The sequence below is a fragment of the Ranitomeya variabilis genome, chromosome 3 (genome assembly GCF_051348905.1).
Source record: "Ranitomeya variabilis isolate aRanVar5 chromosome 3, aRanVar5.hap1, whole genome shotgun sequence".
Classification (NCBI taxonomy): domain Eukaryota; kingdom Metazoa; phylum Chordata; class Amphibia; order Anura; family Dendrobatidae; genus Ranitomeya; species Ranitomeya variabilis.
The window spans coordinates 245,923,136-245,937,751 of NC_135234.1; the positions used below are offsets into that span (position 1 = coordinate 245,923,136).

Genomic DNA, 14,616 nt, shown 5'->3' on the forward strand with positions numbered 1-14,616 from the left:
GCAGTGCATCAAGATCCGGATAGTCCCTCAAAAAACTCTGCACGACCAAATTGAGCACATGTGCCAGACATGGGATGTGAGTGAGGTTGCCGAGGCCCAAAGCTGCCACCAGATTTCGGCCATTATCACACACTACCATGTCTGGCTGGAGATTCGCTGGCACAAACCACACATCGCTCTCCTGCTTGATGGCATTCCAGAGCTCCTGCGCTGTGTGGCTTCGATTCCCCAAAGAAATTAATTTCAAGACGGCCTGTTGACGTTTGGCCAAGGCTGTGCTCATGTCGGTCGTCACAGGTAAACGTTCATCACGGGTCCATGTGGAGGTGGACTGTGACGGCTCCTGCAGCGATGATTCTGAGGAACTGGTGTAAGAGGAGGAGTCAATGCATACAGAATGGATTCCTGCAATCCTTGGAGTGGGCAGGACACGTCCTGCACCACTCGCACGATCTGTACCCGGCTCAATGACATTAACCCAATGGGCAGTGAGGGAAAGGTATCGCCCCTGTCCATGTTGACTGGTCCATGCATCGGTGGTGAGGTGGACCTTGCTACTGACGGCGTTCAGTAGCGCATTTTTATGTGTCCCTCCACATGCTTGTGCAGGGCAGGGACAGCTTGCCTGCTGAAGTAAAAGCGGCTGGGCACATTGTACTGTGGGACTGCCAATGACATCAAGTCACGGAAGCTGTCAGTCTCCACCAGCCTGAATGACAGCATTTCCAGTGACAGAAGTTTGGCAATGCCTGCAGTCAGAGCCTGTGCTCGTGGGTGGTTTGACGAGAAAGGCCGCCTTTTCTCCCATGCCTGTACTACCGATGGCTGTAGACTGGGCTGGGAGTGTGTGGATGACTGGGAAAGTGGTGCTGCGGGTGGAATTACAGTGGGTCTCTGGACAACAGGGCCAGAGGTTCTTCCACGGCGATCCTGGGAGGAAGCCGAACCAGCTGCGTGTGAGCTGGAGGAAGAGGCAAAACGAGCTGAAGAGGTGGTAGCTGCCGCTGTTGGTTGGCCAAGCTCTTCAGTGTGTTTTTCTAACTCCGCCGCGTGCCTGTTGCGCACATGTTTCCACGTGTTGGAGGTATTGAGGTTGCTGACATTTCGACCTCTTTTGACTTTGTGATGACACACCTTGCATTTGACATAGCAAATGTCATCTGCAACTGTGTCAAAAAAGGGCCAGACACTGCAAGTCTTGGGAGCGCCCTTTTTGGCTTTTGGAACAGACATGCTCCTAACGGGTGCCAAAGTGGAGTCTACAGGCTGCGCAGTCTTCCCCCTCCATCTACCTCTTTGGCCCGTTCTAGGAATCTCTTCCTCGGAGCTGCTCCCACCACATTCCTGTCCCTCACGCCACGATGGGTCAAGGACCTCATCATCTACACTACCCTCTGCCACCAACTGCTCCTCCTGGGTAGTCTCAGCAGCAGAGCACGCACCAGAAAGTGGCACCTGAGTGTCATCATCAGCGGATGCGGCCTGCGATGTGGTGACCAGAGGCACTGGCCCACCCGCCTCTTCAGACTCAGAGAGAAAAAGCTGTTGGGCATCACTGCACCCTGCCTCTTCTTCCATTTCTCCAATGCTGCTTGGCTGGCCCCCTGTTTCCAAGCCAAGAGATTCAGAGAACAGAAGTAGAGACGGCTCCTGTCCTGGGCTCTCTGTCTGCCTGGCCAATTTGGCAGGTGGTGAAGAGACAGATGGCTGCTCTCCAGTGCTCTGTGTCTGAGAGGATGTGGCACTAATTGAAGTCGATGCGTTAGCTGCCATCCATCCGACAACGGCTGCAATTTGGTCTTCACGCAGCAGCGGTGTACGGCGCTCTGCGACAAAGCTGCGCATGAAGGACTGTTCCCTGGTGAAACTGGGTGCTGAGGAGTCACCGGTGCCCGCAGCAGGCACAGAATCCCCACGTCCTCTCCCTGCTCCGCGCCCACGTGCCTTACTCCCTGCCTTCTTCATCTTGGTTGACTGATAAAGATAAGCAGAAAAGTACCAACGGCTTTGTGTGCTTATTCCTGAACAGCTCCGAGTCCTAACAGGTATAGGAAACACTAATTTTCTAAAGTGTGGACTAGACTTTAATATGAGCTAATGTGGCCTACACAAATGTAAAGTGGTGTGTTTGGTGAACTTTATTATTTATTTATTTTTTGGGGGCTGAACTGACAACAGAGAGAGCTGCAGTCACACGGAGACCGTGCAGACAGCCGTAAACGGCGCTGCAAGGCCCAAAAAACCTCCTCTACTTTATCCTATGTAGTGTTTTTCCACAAGTTAGCTGGATACGGGTGGAAAGACACTAATAGGAATTTTTTGAAAAAATGTGCAGCAGCCTGCACTACTTAAAACAAAAGGAAAATTGATTTTACGGTATGACGCAGTGAAGAACCCTGAGCTGGATACAACCAGGCTATAGCTCCTCACAGACTACAGGGCGAGCTGCAGTCACACGGAGACCGTGCAGACAGCCGTAAACGGCGCTGCAAGGCCAAAAAAACCTCCTCTACTTTATCCTATGTAGTGTTTTTCCACAAGTTAGCTGGATACGGGTGGAAAGTCACTAATAGGAATTATTACAAAAAATGAGCAGCAGACTACACTACTTGGAAAAAAAAAAAAAAAAAAGAACAGTATGAGGCAATGAACCACCCTCCCTGAACTGAATACAACCAGCTATGGATGGCCTATGGCTGCACACAGACTAGAGAGTGGGCTGCACACACACACACACACACACACACACACACACCTTGCAGATCGCTGTGAAAACAGCGCTGCAAGGCAAAAGCAAGGTGATTAGTAGGTGAACACAGCGGTTGCTAAATTAGCCTTGGAAAAGCACAAAGAAGCAAATCGCTATCTCTAAACTGGCCCTCAGTCAGCAAACAGCGTCCTGTCACTAACTGAATTCAAAGCAGAGTGAGCGAAAAATGGCGCCAGCGACTTTTAAACTGCATCATGACATCATTTCAGCAGCCAATCACAGCCTTGCCAGTAGTTTCATGCCCTCCATGCTGAACAGGATGTGCCCACACTTGGAATCATTCTCATTGGCTGATTTCGTGCAAATTTTAATCCTGGGAACTTCCGATTCCGGTATCCGATACGCGGCAAGTATCGGATCTCGGTATCGGAATTCCGATACCGCTAAGTATCGGCCGATACCCGATACTTGCGGTATCGGATTGCTCAACACTACTTGTGACACTTTCCCACCATCGCATCCATGTGACTGGGGCTGGTCAAAGCTTTAGGCAGCTCTACATGCGATCTCATCTTTCCCCACTTCAAGATGACAGGCAGAGATTTCTGAATCTTGAAATGGAAAACTGAACAGCTTTTCAGAGTGTCCAAGTGTGGGATCAGTTGTCTCAGGGCACTCGGCATGGTGGGAGGAAGGAGGATCAGGGTGAGGAATATCCTGGCCACACTCACGGCTAGTCATACTTGACCATGTGGAAGACAAGGTGGTGGCTAGGTGACTGGAAGCATTATCCGCTATCCAACCAACTGTTTCACACTGCTCTGGCTTCAATAGTGGTGCGCTGCGGTCCCCTAGAAACTGGACAGGAAGGTCGAGCGAGGAGATGTGGGTCTTTGTTGTTGCCCACTTTCACCTTGCCCACGGCCACGGCCTCGTCCTCTGGATGCACCATCAGCATCACATCCACTTCCCCGTCCCTTTTAAATGGATTACTGCCTTATTTCAAATGCTCAACACAAATGTCTTTATTAGTAGCGAAATAATATGTGATCAGTATGTCTGCAAGTCTACGATTTTTCAAACCCAAACACCAGGCAGGCCTCTGTATGACCTAACAGAGTGCATTAATTTTTTTTTTTTAAATTAAAAATTTATGCGAAATAGCGCTGTATAGGATTTGAGTATCTCACAGCCAAAAAATAAGTACACCGCCCTCCAATGCCAAAACTTGGAGCAGAGATATATGACGGCTGTAACAGAAGTACCACACTGGCAAATCTGTGGCCTTTCAATTTTTTTTAGGCTAAATAGCGCTGTATAGAATTTGAGTATCACACAGCGAAAAAATAAGTACACCGGCCTCCAATGACAAAGCTTGGAGCAGAGATACAGTTACATATATATATTTGGACAGAGACAACGTTTTTCTAGTTTTGGTTATACACATTACCACAATGAATTTTAAACAAAGCAATTCAGATGCAGTTGAAGTTCAGACTTTCAGTTTTCATTTGAGGGTATCCACATTAAAATTGGATGAAGGGTTTAGGAGTTTCAGCTCCTTAACATGTGCCACCCTGTTTTACAGGGACAAAAAGTAATTGGACAGATTAAATAATTTTAAATAAAATGTTCATTTCTAGTATTTGGTTGAAAATCCTTTGTTGGCAATGACTGCCTGAAGTGTTGAACTCATTGACATCACCAGACGCTGTGTTTCCTCCTTTTTGATGCTCTGCCAGGCCTTCACTGCGGTGGTTTTCAGTTGCTGTTTGTTTGTGGGCCTTTCTGTCTGAAGTTTAGTCTTTAACAAGTGAAATGCATGCTCAATTGGGTTGAGATCAGGTGACTGACTTAGCCACTCAAGAATATTCCACTCCTTTGCTTTAATAAACTCCTGGGTTGCTTTGGCTTAATGTTTTGGGTCATTGTCCATGTGTAGTATGAAACGACGACCAATCAGTTTGGCTGCATTTGGCTGGATCTGAGCACACAGTATGCTCTCAATACCTCAGAATTCATTTGGCTGCTTCTGTCGTGTGTCACATCATCATCAATAAATACTAGTGACTCAGTGCCACTGGCACCATGAATGCCCAAGCCATCACGCTGCCTCCGCCGTGTTTTACAGATAATGTGGTATGCTTTGGATCATGAGCCGTACCACACCTTCGCCATACTTTTCTCTTTCCATCATTCTGGTAGAGGTTGATCTTGGTTTCATCTGTTCAAAGAATGTTCTTCCAGAACTGTGCTGGCTTTTTTAGATTTTTTTTTAGCAAAGTCCAGTTTAGCCTTTTTATTTTTGATGCTTATGAGTGGCTTGCACCGTACAGTGAACCGTCTGTATTTACTTTCATGCAGTCTTCTCTTTATAGTTGATTTGGATATTGATACGCCTACCTCCTGGAAAGTGTTGTTCACTTGGTTGGCTGTTGTGAAGGGGTTTCTCTTCACCATGGAGATTATTCTGCGATTATCCACCACTGTTGTCTTCCGTGGGTGCCCAGGTCTTATCGCATTGATGAGTTCACCAGTGCTTCCTTTCTTTCTCAGGATGTACCAAACTGTAGATTTTGCCACTCCTAATATTGTAGCAGTTTCTCGGATGGGTTTTTTCTGTTTTCGCAGCTTAAGGATGGCTTGTTTCACCTGCATGGAGAGCTCCTTTGACCGCATGTTTACTTCACAGCAAAACCTTCCAAATGCAAGCACCACACCTCAAATCAACTCCAGGCCTTTTATCTGCTTAATTAAGAATGATATAATGAAGGGATTGCCCACACCTGTCCATGAAATAGCCTTGAAGTCAATTGTCCAATTACTTTTGGTCCCTTTAAAAACAGGGTGGCACATGTTAAGGAGCTGAAACTCCTAAACCCTTCATCCAATTTTAATGTGGATACCCTCAAATCAAAGCTGAAAGTCTGAACTTCAACCGCATCTGAATTGTTTTGTTTAAAATTCATTGTGGTAATGTCTATAACAAAAATCAGAAAAATCTCTGTCCAAATAATATGGACTTAACTGTATATGACGGCTGTAACAGAAATACCACACTGGCAAATCTGTGGCCTTTCATTTTTTTTTAGGCTGAATAGTGCTGTATAGAATTTGAGTTTCACACAGCCATAAAATAAGTACACCGGCCTCCAATGCCAAAACTTAGAGCAGAGATATATGACGGCTGTAACAGAAATACTACACTGGCAAATGTGTGGCCTTTCAATTTTTTTTTAAGGCAAAATAGCGCTGTATAGAATTTGACTATCAGACAGCCCCCCCAAAAAATACACCAGCCTCCAATGACCAAACTTGGAGCACGCAGATATATATGAGGCCTTTTTCGGTGAATGTAACCCCTTCATGACTCAGCCTATTTTGACCTTAATGACCTGGCCATTTTTTTGCAATTCTGACCAGTGTCCCTTTATGAGGTAATAACGCAGGAACGCTTCAACGGATCCTAGCGGTTCTGAGAATGTTTTTTCGTGACATATTGGGCTTCATGTTAGTGGTAAATTTAGGTCGATAATTTTTGCGTTTATTTCTAAAAAAAAAATCAGAAATTTGGCGAAAAATTTAGAAAATTTCGCAATTTTCAAATTTTTAATTTTTATTCCGTTAAACCAGAGAGTTATGTGACACAAAATAGTTAATAAATAACATTTCCCACATGTCTACTTTACATCAGCATAATTTTTAAAACAAAATTTTGTTTTGCTAAGAAGTTATAAGGGTTAAAATTTGACCAGTGATTTCTCATTTTTACAACAAAATTTACAAAACCATTTCTTTTAGGGACCACCTCACATTTGAAGTCACTTTGAGGGGTCTATATGAAAGAAAATACCCAAAAGTGACACCATTCTAAAAACAGCACCCCCCAAGGTGCTCAAAACCACATTCAAGTAGTTTATTAACCCCTTCAGGTGTTTCACAGCAGCAGAAGCAACATGGAAGGAAAAAATGAACATTTAACTTTTTAGTCACAAAAATTATCTTTTAGCAACAATTTTTGTATTTTCCCAAGGGTAAAAGGAGAAACTGGACCCCAAAAGTTGTTGTACAATTTGTCCTGAGTACGCTGAAACCTCATATGTGGGGGGAACCACTGTTTGGGCGCACGGCAGGACTCGGAAGGGAAGGAGCGCCATTTGACTTTTTGAATTAAAAATTAGCTCCAATCGTTAGCGGACACCATGTCGCATTTGGAGAGCCCGTGTGCCTAAACATTGGAGCTCCACCACAAGTGACCCCATTTTGGAAACTAGACCCCCAAGGAACTTATCTATATGTATAGTGAGCACTTTGAACCCCCAGGTGCTTCACAAATTGATCCATAAAAATGAAAAGTACTTTTTTTTATAAAAATTTTATTTTAGCCTCAATTCTTCTCATTTTCACATGGGCATCAGGATAAAATGGATGCTAAAATTTGTTGGGCAATTTCTCCTGAGTACACCGATACCTCACATGTGGGGGTAAACCACTGTTTGGGCGCACGGCAAGGCTCGGAAGCGAAGGAGCGCCATTTCACTTTTTGAATGAAAAATTAGCTCCAATTGTTAGCGGACACCATGTCGCATTTGGAGAGCCCCTGCGTGCCTAAACATTGGAGCTCCCCCACAAGTGACCCCATTTTGGAAACTAGACCCCCCCCAAGGAACTTATCTAGTTTCGTATTGAGCACTTTGAACCCCCAGGTGCTTCACAAATTGATCCATAAAAATGAAAAAGTACTTTTTTTTTTTCACAAAAATTTAATTTTAGCCTCAATTTTTTTCATTTTCACATGGGCATCAGGATAAAATGGATGCAAAAATTTGTTGGGCAATTTTCCTGAGTACACCGATACCTCACATGTGCACATGTGGGGGTAACCCACTGTTTGGGCGCACGGCAAGGCTCGGAAGGGAAAGAGCGCCATTTGACTTTTTGAATGGAAAATTAGCTCCAATCGTTAGTGGACACCATGTTGCGTATGGAAGGTATGTAGTGTATGTCAGGTTGGTGGTGTGTGTGGTGTAGTATACACCACACACACACACCAACCTGACGTACACTATACCACACCACACACCAACCTGACGTACACTACGCCATACACACCAACCTGACACACTACGTCAAATTGGTGTGTGTGGTGTAGTGTATGTCAAGTTGGTGTGTGGTGTAGTGTACGTCAGGTTGGTGTGTGTGTGGTGTTGTGTATATCAGCCTGGTGTGGGTGAGTTCTGCAAGGGAATGTCAGGATGTGTTTAGTCCACGGACGTGTGATGAATTCTGAAGCATTCAATCAAACACAGTCCAGGTTTGTCGGGACACGTTTCACATTGGAAACGAGTTTCTCTTCTTATCCCCCTTTTATAGCATACCCGGCACCTTTTTTTTGCTCTCCCCTCACAGGGAAAATGTAGCCCTGGTACAATACGGGAAACTTGAGTTCCAGAGGTGCTGTGGCCCGCTCCTTCCTCGCCTCCAAACATCAAGGCCTTTATCACCGCCTCCTGGAACTGAAGGAAGGTGTTGTTGGTCTGGCCTGCACATCGTGATAGAACGAATGTGTTATACAGTGCCATTTGTACGATGTACACAGCCAGTTTTTTATACCATACCTTCGTCTTCCGCATGGCACTATAGGGCTGGAGGACTTGATCAGAAAGATCAACTCCCCCATGTGTTTGTTGTACCCCAGGGCACAGTCCGGTTTGTGGACCTGTTCTGGGGTACCTCGAACAGTGGTGGCCGTGGTGCCGGGACCATGAATTGTTGTCAAGAAAAAGACGTCCCTTTTGTCTTTGAACTTGACCACAAGCATGTTGCCGCTACATTGGGCTCGGCTCTCACCTTTTGGGAGAGTCTGCTCAATTAGCGACCCCTCTTGTTTCTGTGCACAGTACCGCAAGCTGCGGTAGCTCTGGCAGAGAGGGATTGAAAGAGTGGGATGCTTGTATAAAAGTTATCAACGTACAGATGGCAACCTTTATCAAGCAGTGGGTGGACCAAATCCCACACTATTTTCCCACTCACCCCCAGAGCAGGTGGACATTCTGGGGGCTGGATACTGCTGTCCTTTCCTTGATAAACCCTAAAGCTGAGAGTGTACCCTGAGGTACTCTCACACAGCTTGTAGAGTTTTATCCAGTACCTCGCCCTTTTGCTGGGCAGGTACTGACGGAACTGAAGCCTCCCTTTGAAGTGGATGGGGGATTCATCCACACAAATTTCCCTTTGGGGAATGTACACTTCAGCAAACTTGTTGCTGAAGTGTTCGATGACCGGCCGAATTTTGAACAGTCTATCAAAATTCGGGTCATCGCGGGGAAGGATGTCCGTATTGTCCCTAAAGTGGAGAAATTTATGAATCGCCTCAAAACGCTTGCGAATCATAACCATGCCATATATTGGAGTTTGATATAAAATATCAGTACTCCAGTATTGGCGAATTTCTGGTTTCTTCACAATCCCCATGTGAAGGACCAGTCCCCAATATTTCATCATTTCTACGGAGTCAACGGGATTCCAAGTAGTAAATGATGAACTTGGGTTCTCGGCAAAAAATTGCAGGGCATACAAATTAGTTTGCTCCACCATGAGACTGACAATTGACTCCGAGAAAAAGACTTTGAAAAAGTCTATTTCCCTGAGGTTGGCAGTCTCGAATTGGATTCCTGATTGGGGAATGAAATCAGGAATCCGTGGAGCAAAATTTTCAGGGACGGGGGTCCAGACAGGGGCACTAGTGCTAGGTTGGGTGTGACTAGCACTAGGTTGGGGGTTACTTACACTTGGCTGTGGGTCTTCTCCCCCTGGGCTCCGAATCTTCTTTCCTGGGCTCCGCACGATTTCTTGTCCTGCGACGTCTTGGTGGTGGCGAGTCCGTGTCACTGGAGGAGGAAGAGTGGGAGGAATACAGAAAAGTGGGGTCCTCTCCCTCACTATCAGCTTCGGAGGCAATAAAGGAATATGCCTCCTCAGCGAAGTACAGCCTTTGTGACTGGGATGAGCGGGACATTGTGTGTGTGGTGTGTGTAAAAAAAACCTAAACTTTATTTTATTTATTATAGTGTGCGTGTGTGTCTATGTGCGAGTGTTTGGTGAAACTTTCTACTGCAGGTGGGGGCTGTCAGGCGCGGGGGGGGGGCTGTCAGGCGCGGGGGGCTGAGGTGATGCAGCAGCAAATGGAATCGGCGGCAGCAGCAGGGGGTGATCAGGGGGGCGGGGGGTGATCAGGGGGGGCAGGGGCTGATCACCGGGGGACAGGAGGGGGCTGTCAGGTGCGGGGGGGCAGAGGCGATGCAAAAGCAGCAGATGGAATCGGCAGCAGCAGGGGGGTGATCACCGGGGGACAGGAGGGGGCTGTCAAGCACGGGGGGGGGGGGGGGGGGCACGGAAGCGATGCAGCAGCAGATGGAATCGGCGGCAGCAGCAGGGGGATGATCAGGGGGGCGGAGGGGTGATCAGGGGGACAGGAGGTGATCAGGGGGACAGGAGGTGATCAGGGGGACAGGAGGTGATCACCGAGGGGCAGGAGGGGGCTGTCAGGTGTGGGGGGGCTGAGGCAATGCAGCAGCAGATGAAATCTGCAGCAGCAGCAGGGGGTGATCAGGGGGCGGAGGTTGATCAGAGGGCAGGGGGTGCTCAGGGGGGCAGGCGGTGATCAAGGGTGCAGGGGGTGATCACCAGGGGACAGGAGGGGGCTGTCAGGCGCCGGGGGGCAGAGGCGATGCAGCAGCAGCAGATGGAATCGGCGTCAGCAGCAGGGGGGTGATCACCGGGGGACAGGATAGGGCTGTCAGGCGCGGGGGGGCAGAGGCGATGCAGCAGCAGCAGATGGAATCGGTGGCAGCAGCAGGGGGGTGATCAGGGGGTGATCAGGGGGAGATCACCGGGGGACAGGAGAGGGCTGTCAGGCGCGGGGGGCAGAGGCGAAGCAGCAGCAGCAATCTGTGGCAGCAGCAGGGGGGTGATCAGGGGGGCGGGGGTTGATCAGGGGGGCAGGGGGTGATAAGGGGGGCAGGTGGTGCTCAGGGGGGCAGGTGGTGATCAAGGGGGCAGGGGGTGATCAGGGGGTGATCACCAGGGGCAGGCGGGGCTGTCAGGAGCTGGGGGAGCTGAGGTGATGCAGCTGTTGGAGCTGGCAGCAGCAGCGGGGGGGTGAAAAGGGGGGCAGGGGGTAAGATCGGGGGGGGAGGGTGATCAGGGGGGCAGAGCGCGGAGGTGGACGGCAGAGAGGGGAGTACCTTACGGCAGCGGCAGGAGCAGAGGCGGCGGAGGCAGCGGCGGCAAGTCTGACCTGACAGGAGGGACCTCGTTCTCCAGCTTCCAGCAATGGGATGAGTCTGGAGAACGAGGACAGACATGTTTTACTCCGCCCCTCCAGATCTGATTGGAGAGCTAGCGTCACATGGACGCTAGCTCCAATCAGAGCTGGACGGGGTGACAAAAAGGTCACCCAGAGCGATGGTAGACCCGGGGCGGCAAAGCCACCCCCCCGGGGTGAAGTACAGGTCCCGCTGCACCTGCGGGTCTGGTGACATTTCAATTACCCCGGTCACCCGACCCGCAGGGAAGCGATCCCGCCATGACGCCACATAGGCGTCATAGGTCGGATTGGCACCGACTTTCATGATGCCTACGTGGCGTCATAGGTCGGGAAGGGGTTAAACAAAAAAAAAAGGGGGGCACAAGGGTAGCACACACAACTATGCTACATATGCCTGACAAACTATAATTTTTCAATAGGCCTCAGTCTGACAGAACAGACTGTATATATATTTTTTTTTTTTGGGGAGGGGGATTTTTTGGAAAAAAAAAAAAAAAAGGTATACAGACAGTAAATAAGCTGCAGCAGCGGGCAGTTATGGAGCTTTGGATGCAGTGGGACCAATGGACGCATATACAGTGCCTGCAGGCCTTGCACTGATGTGGATATGCTGTGCCTATCTAGCACTACAATATCGGGACCCACGAATTAGCCCTAAAAAGGACTTTTGGTTTCTGAGGAGTTGTGGATGTAAGAGTTGCAGACCTACATTAACTCTAAAACCATGTTTCTCACCCTCTCAGCAGCAGCTCTCCCTACTCTCTCTGAAACAGGAACAGAATGCAGCGAGCAGGGCGGTGCCGGGTCTCTTATACTTGGGATGATGCTGTGTGGCCCAGCCAATCACTGCACGACCACAACAAAGATGGCTGCGGCAGACAATCCCTGCACCGTGATTGGGTCTCTAAAGTCCGCCAAAACTGCTGGGTGGAGACTGCAGTTACCGCCGAATAATCCCGGAAATGCTCGCTGAGTACGCCGGGCGAGTAACGAGTAGTGGCTAGCACGTTCACTCATCACTAGTGTAGACATCAGAGAAAGCCAGGTAGGATTAGATCCAAATTGTTTAGTAAATAAGAACAATAGATTAGGGCCCAGCAACAAAGAGGCACAAATACATCTCAAATAGGGCCGGGGTCAACCGCAATACGGAAGGCGAGCCCCAATAGAGGGGGGCTTTATCCAAGTAAAGGTACCTTCACATTAAGCGACGCTGCAGCGATAGCGACAACGATGCTGATCGCTGCTGTTTGATCGCTGGAGAGCTGTCACACAGACCGCTCTCCAGCGACCAACGATGCAGAGGTCCCCAGGTAACCAGGGTAAACATCGGGTTACTAAGCGCAGGGCCGCGCTTAGTAACCCGATGTTTACCCTGGTTACCAGCGTAAAATGTAAAAAAAACAAACAGTACATACTCACATTCGCGTCCCCCGGCGTCCGCTTCCTGCACTGAATAAGCGCCGGCCCTAACAGCAGAGCGGTGACGTCACCGCTGTGCTTTCACTTTACGGCGCTCAGTCAGTGTGGGAAGCAGACGCCGGGGGACGCGCAGGTGAGTATGTACTGTTTGTTTTTTTTACATTTTACACTGGTAACCAGGGTAAACATCGGGTTACTAAGCGCGGCCCTGCGCTTAGTAACCCGATGTTTACCCTGGTTACCAGTGTAAAACATCGCTGGTATCGTTGCTTTTGGTGTCAAACACGACGATACACGCCGATCTGACAACCAAATAAAGTTCTGAACTTTGTTCAACGACCAGCGATATCACAGCAGGATCCTGATCGCTGCTGCGTGTCAAACACAACGATATCGCTAGCCAGGACGCTGCAACGTCACGGATCGCTAGCGATATCGTTTAGTGTGAAGGTACCTTAAGTGTAGGTAGGCGGTTAAAAAAAAGCAGTAATCACTGCATAGCGTTGACCTCCAGAAATAGCAGATAGAAAGTTCACATCAGTAGCAGGCTCAGAAGCAGTGTTTGATGTTGGTTCAAGGTGTTATGGAGCCTCAGAGAGATGAAGAAAACTTCAAATGACAGCAGGGGCAGTAATGAGGTAGGAGAAATGCTAACCCAGGGGCTGTACCCATTTTGTGGATATTGAAGGTATATGGGCCAAAAAAGAGGGCCCTTATATGAATCTCTGGTACAAACTAGACCTTCTGCTAAGATCGTAGGAACAGATGCTGCTCTGGTGTGCCACCTTCAGGAAGGGTGAGAGTGAGCTGGTGACAGTCCGACTAGTGATCAGAAGTGAGTGGGGTATATTTTCGTCACCATCATCGCCTGATGGCTGTGCTAGGAGCTGGGGATAGGGAACTATTTTAATGAGGGGCAGGGATCTGTGGTGCTGCTCCACTCACCAGCCTGCAGTGTCCGGTCCTGCTGGGTTTCAAAGCCAATATCTCGGCTGTGCCAGCACGTAGAGGGTCACAGGTGGTCTTGGATTGCTCCACAGGCAGTTCTGAATCCACCCAAACAGGGTCCAAATTAGACCACCTTCTTTTTATTGAGTTATAGGTCGCTTTCTCTGGTGTCCCCACAGAGCTCAAGAATCCTGCTTCCTACATGACAGGGCTCTAAGCCACGCCCCCCCAAATTTCAGTTTTTTTCATAAATAAACGCAAGTCATATCGAAGATATTTTACCACTAACATGAAGTATGTCCTGCTCATTAATGTGCAGCAAGTTAATTCACAATGTAGTACCAGTTGTCACCAATAGAGGTCATTAGGTAAACATTTATCCTGTTCCTGTATTCAGGAGCATATCGCTTTAAGGGCTCATTTCCACATGCAAGGCACACGTCCGTATCTCACATGTGGAAACCAAGCTCTGGCGCCGGCACTTTGGAGCGGAGCTGTGCAGCTCCATGTGTTCCTATGCGGCCGCACGCTCCGCTCTGGAGTGCCGGCTCCACAGCTTGGTTTCCACATGCGAGATACGGACGTGTGCCTCGCATGTGGAAAAGAGCCCTAAGCCTGTTTTCTGACTAGAACTGCCCCCCTGGTTTCCCAGACAAGAGTAGCCATATTCTTCCTGCAGATCATTGCTCTTGATAAGCGGATTCCGGTGAGGCACAAATGTACTTACATGTGTGTTTTATGTTAGAACAGTTATGCAGCCAATATAGCAGAGTGTGTAGTTAGGCATGTTGGGCTTTGTTTCATATTGCTGTTTCTCTGTATGCAGATAGATGTTTGCCTGTATAAAGTAAAACAATGCTGACAGCCTGAACCTGCCCTAAGATAGCCATGATAACTGTGTATCTGCCTTATGCTGTGTTAGCTCTGTTATTCATGTTATTGCATCCTGCAATGCGCTGTAATGTGCCAAGTACTGACGCACTGTTATTTCCTTTGTAGTTTTTACCTGATCATCCATTATATCGCACATCTCACAATATCATCTACTATTGTTGTTCATCGTTCACCATCTCAATAAATATAGACTTAAGAACCTATACAGTCTGTTTACTGAGGAAATGGATGAAGGTTTATCTGTATGCTAGAATCCACACCGCATCATACGTGGAGGAAGGCCGAACAATGTACACTATGTCACGAAAAAACA

At 48.3% G+C, this 14,616-nt stretch overlaps 1 protein-coding gene across 1 annotated transcript in view; it reads left to right on the forward strand.

Annotated features, from left to right (window-relative positions):
• The first annotated feature begins 14,033 nt into the window (after positions 1-14,033).
• The window catches only part of CUEDC1 (CUE domain containing 1), a 258,696-nt gene continuing 258,113 nt past the window's right edge, over positions 14,034-14,616 (forward strand). Inside the window, exon 1 of the mRNA XM_077295341.1 lies at positions 14,034-14,115. The gene's annotated coding sequence lies outside the window, so the exon portion shown is untranslated. The remainder of the gene's footprint in view (positions 14,116-14,616) is intronic.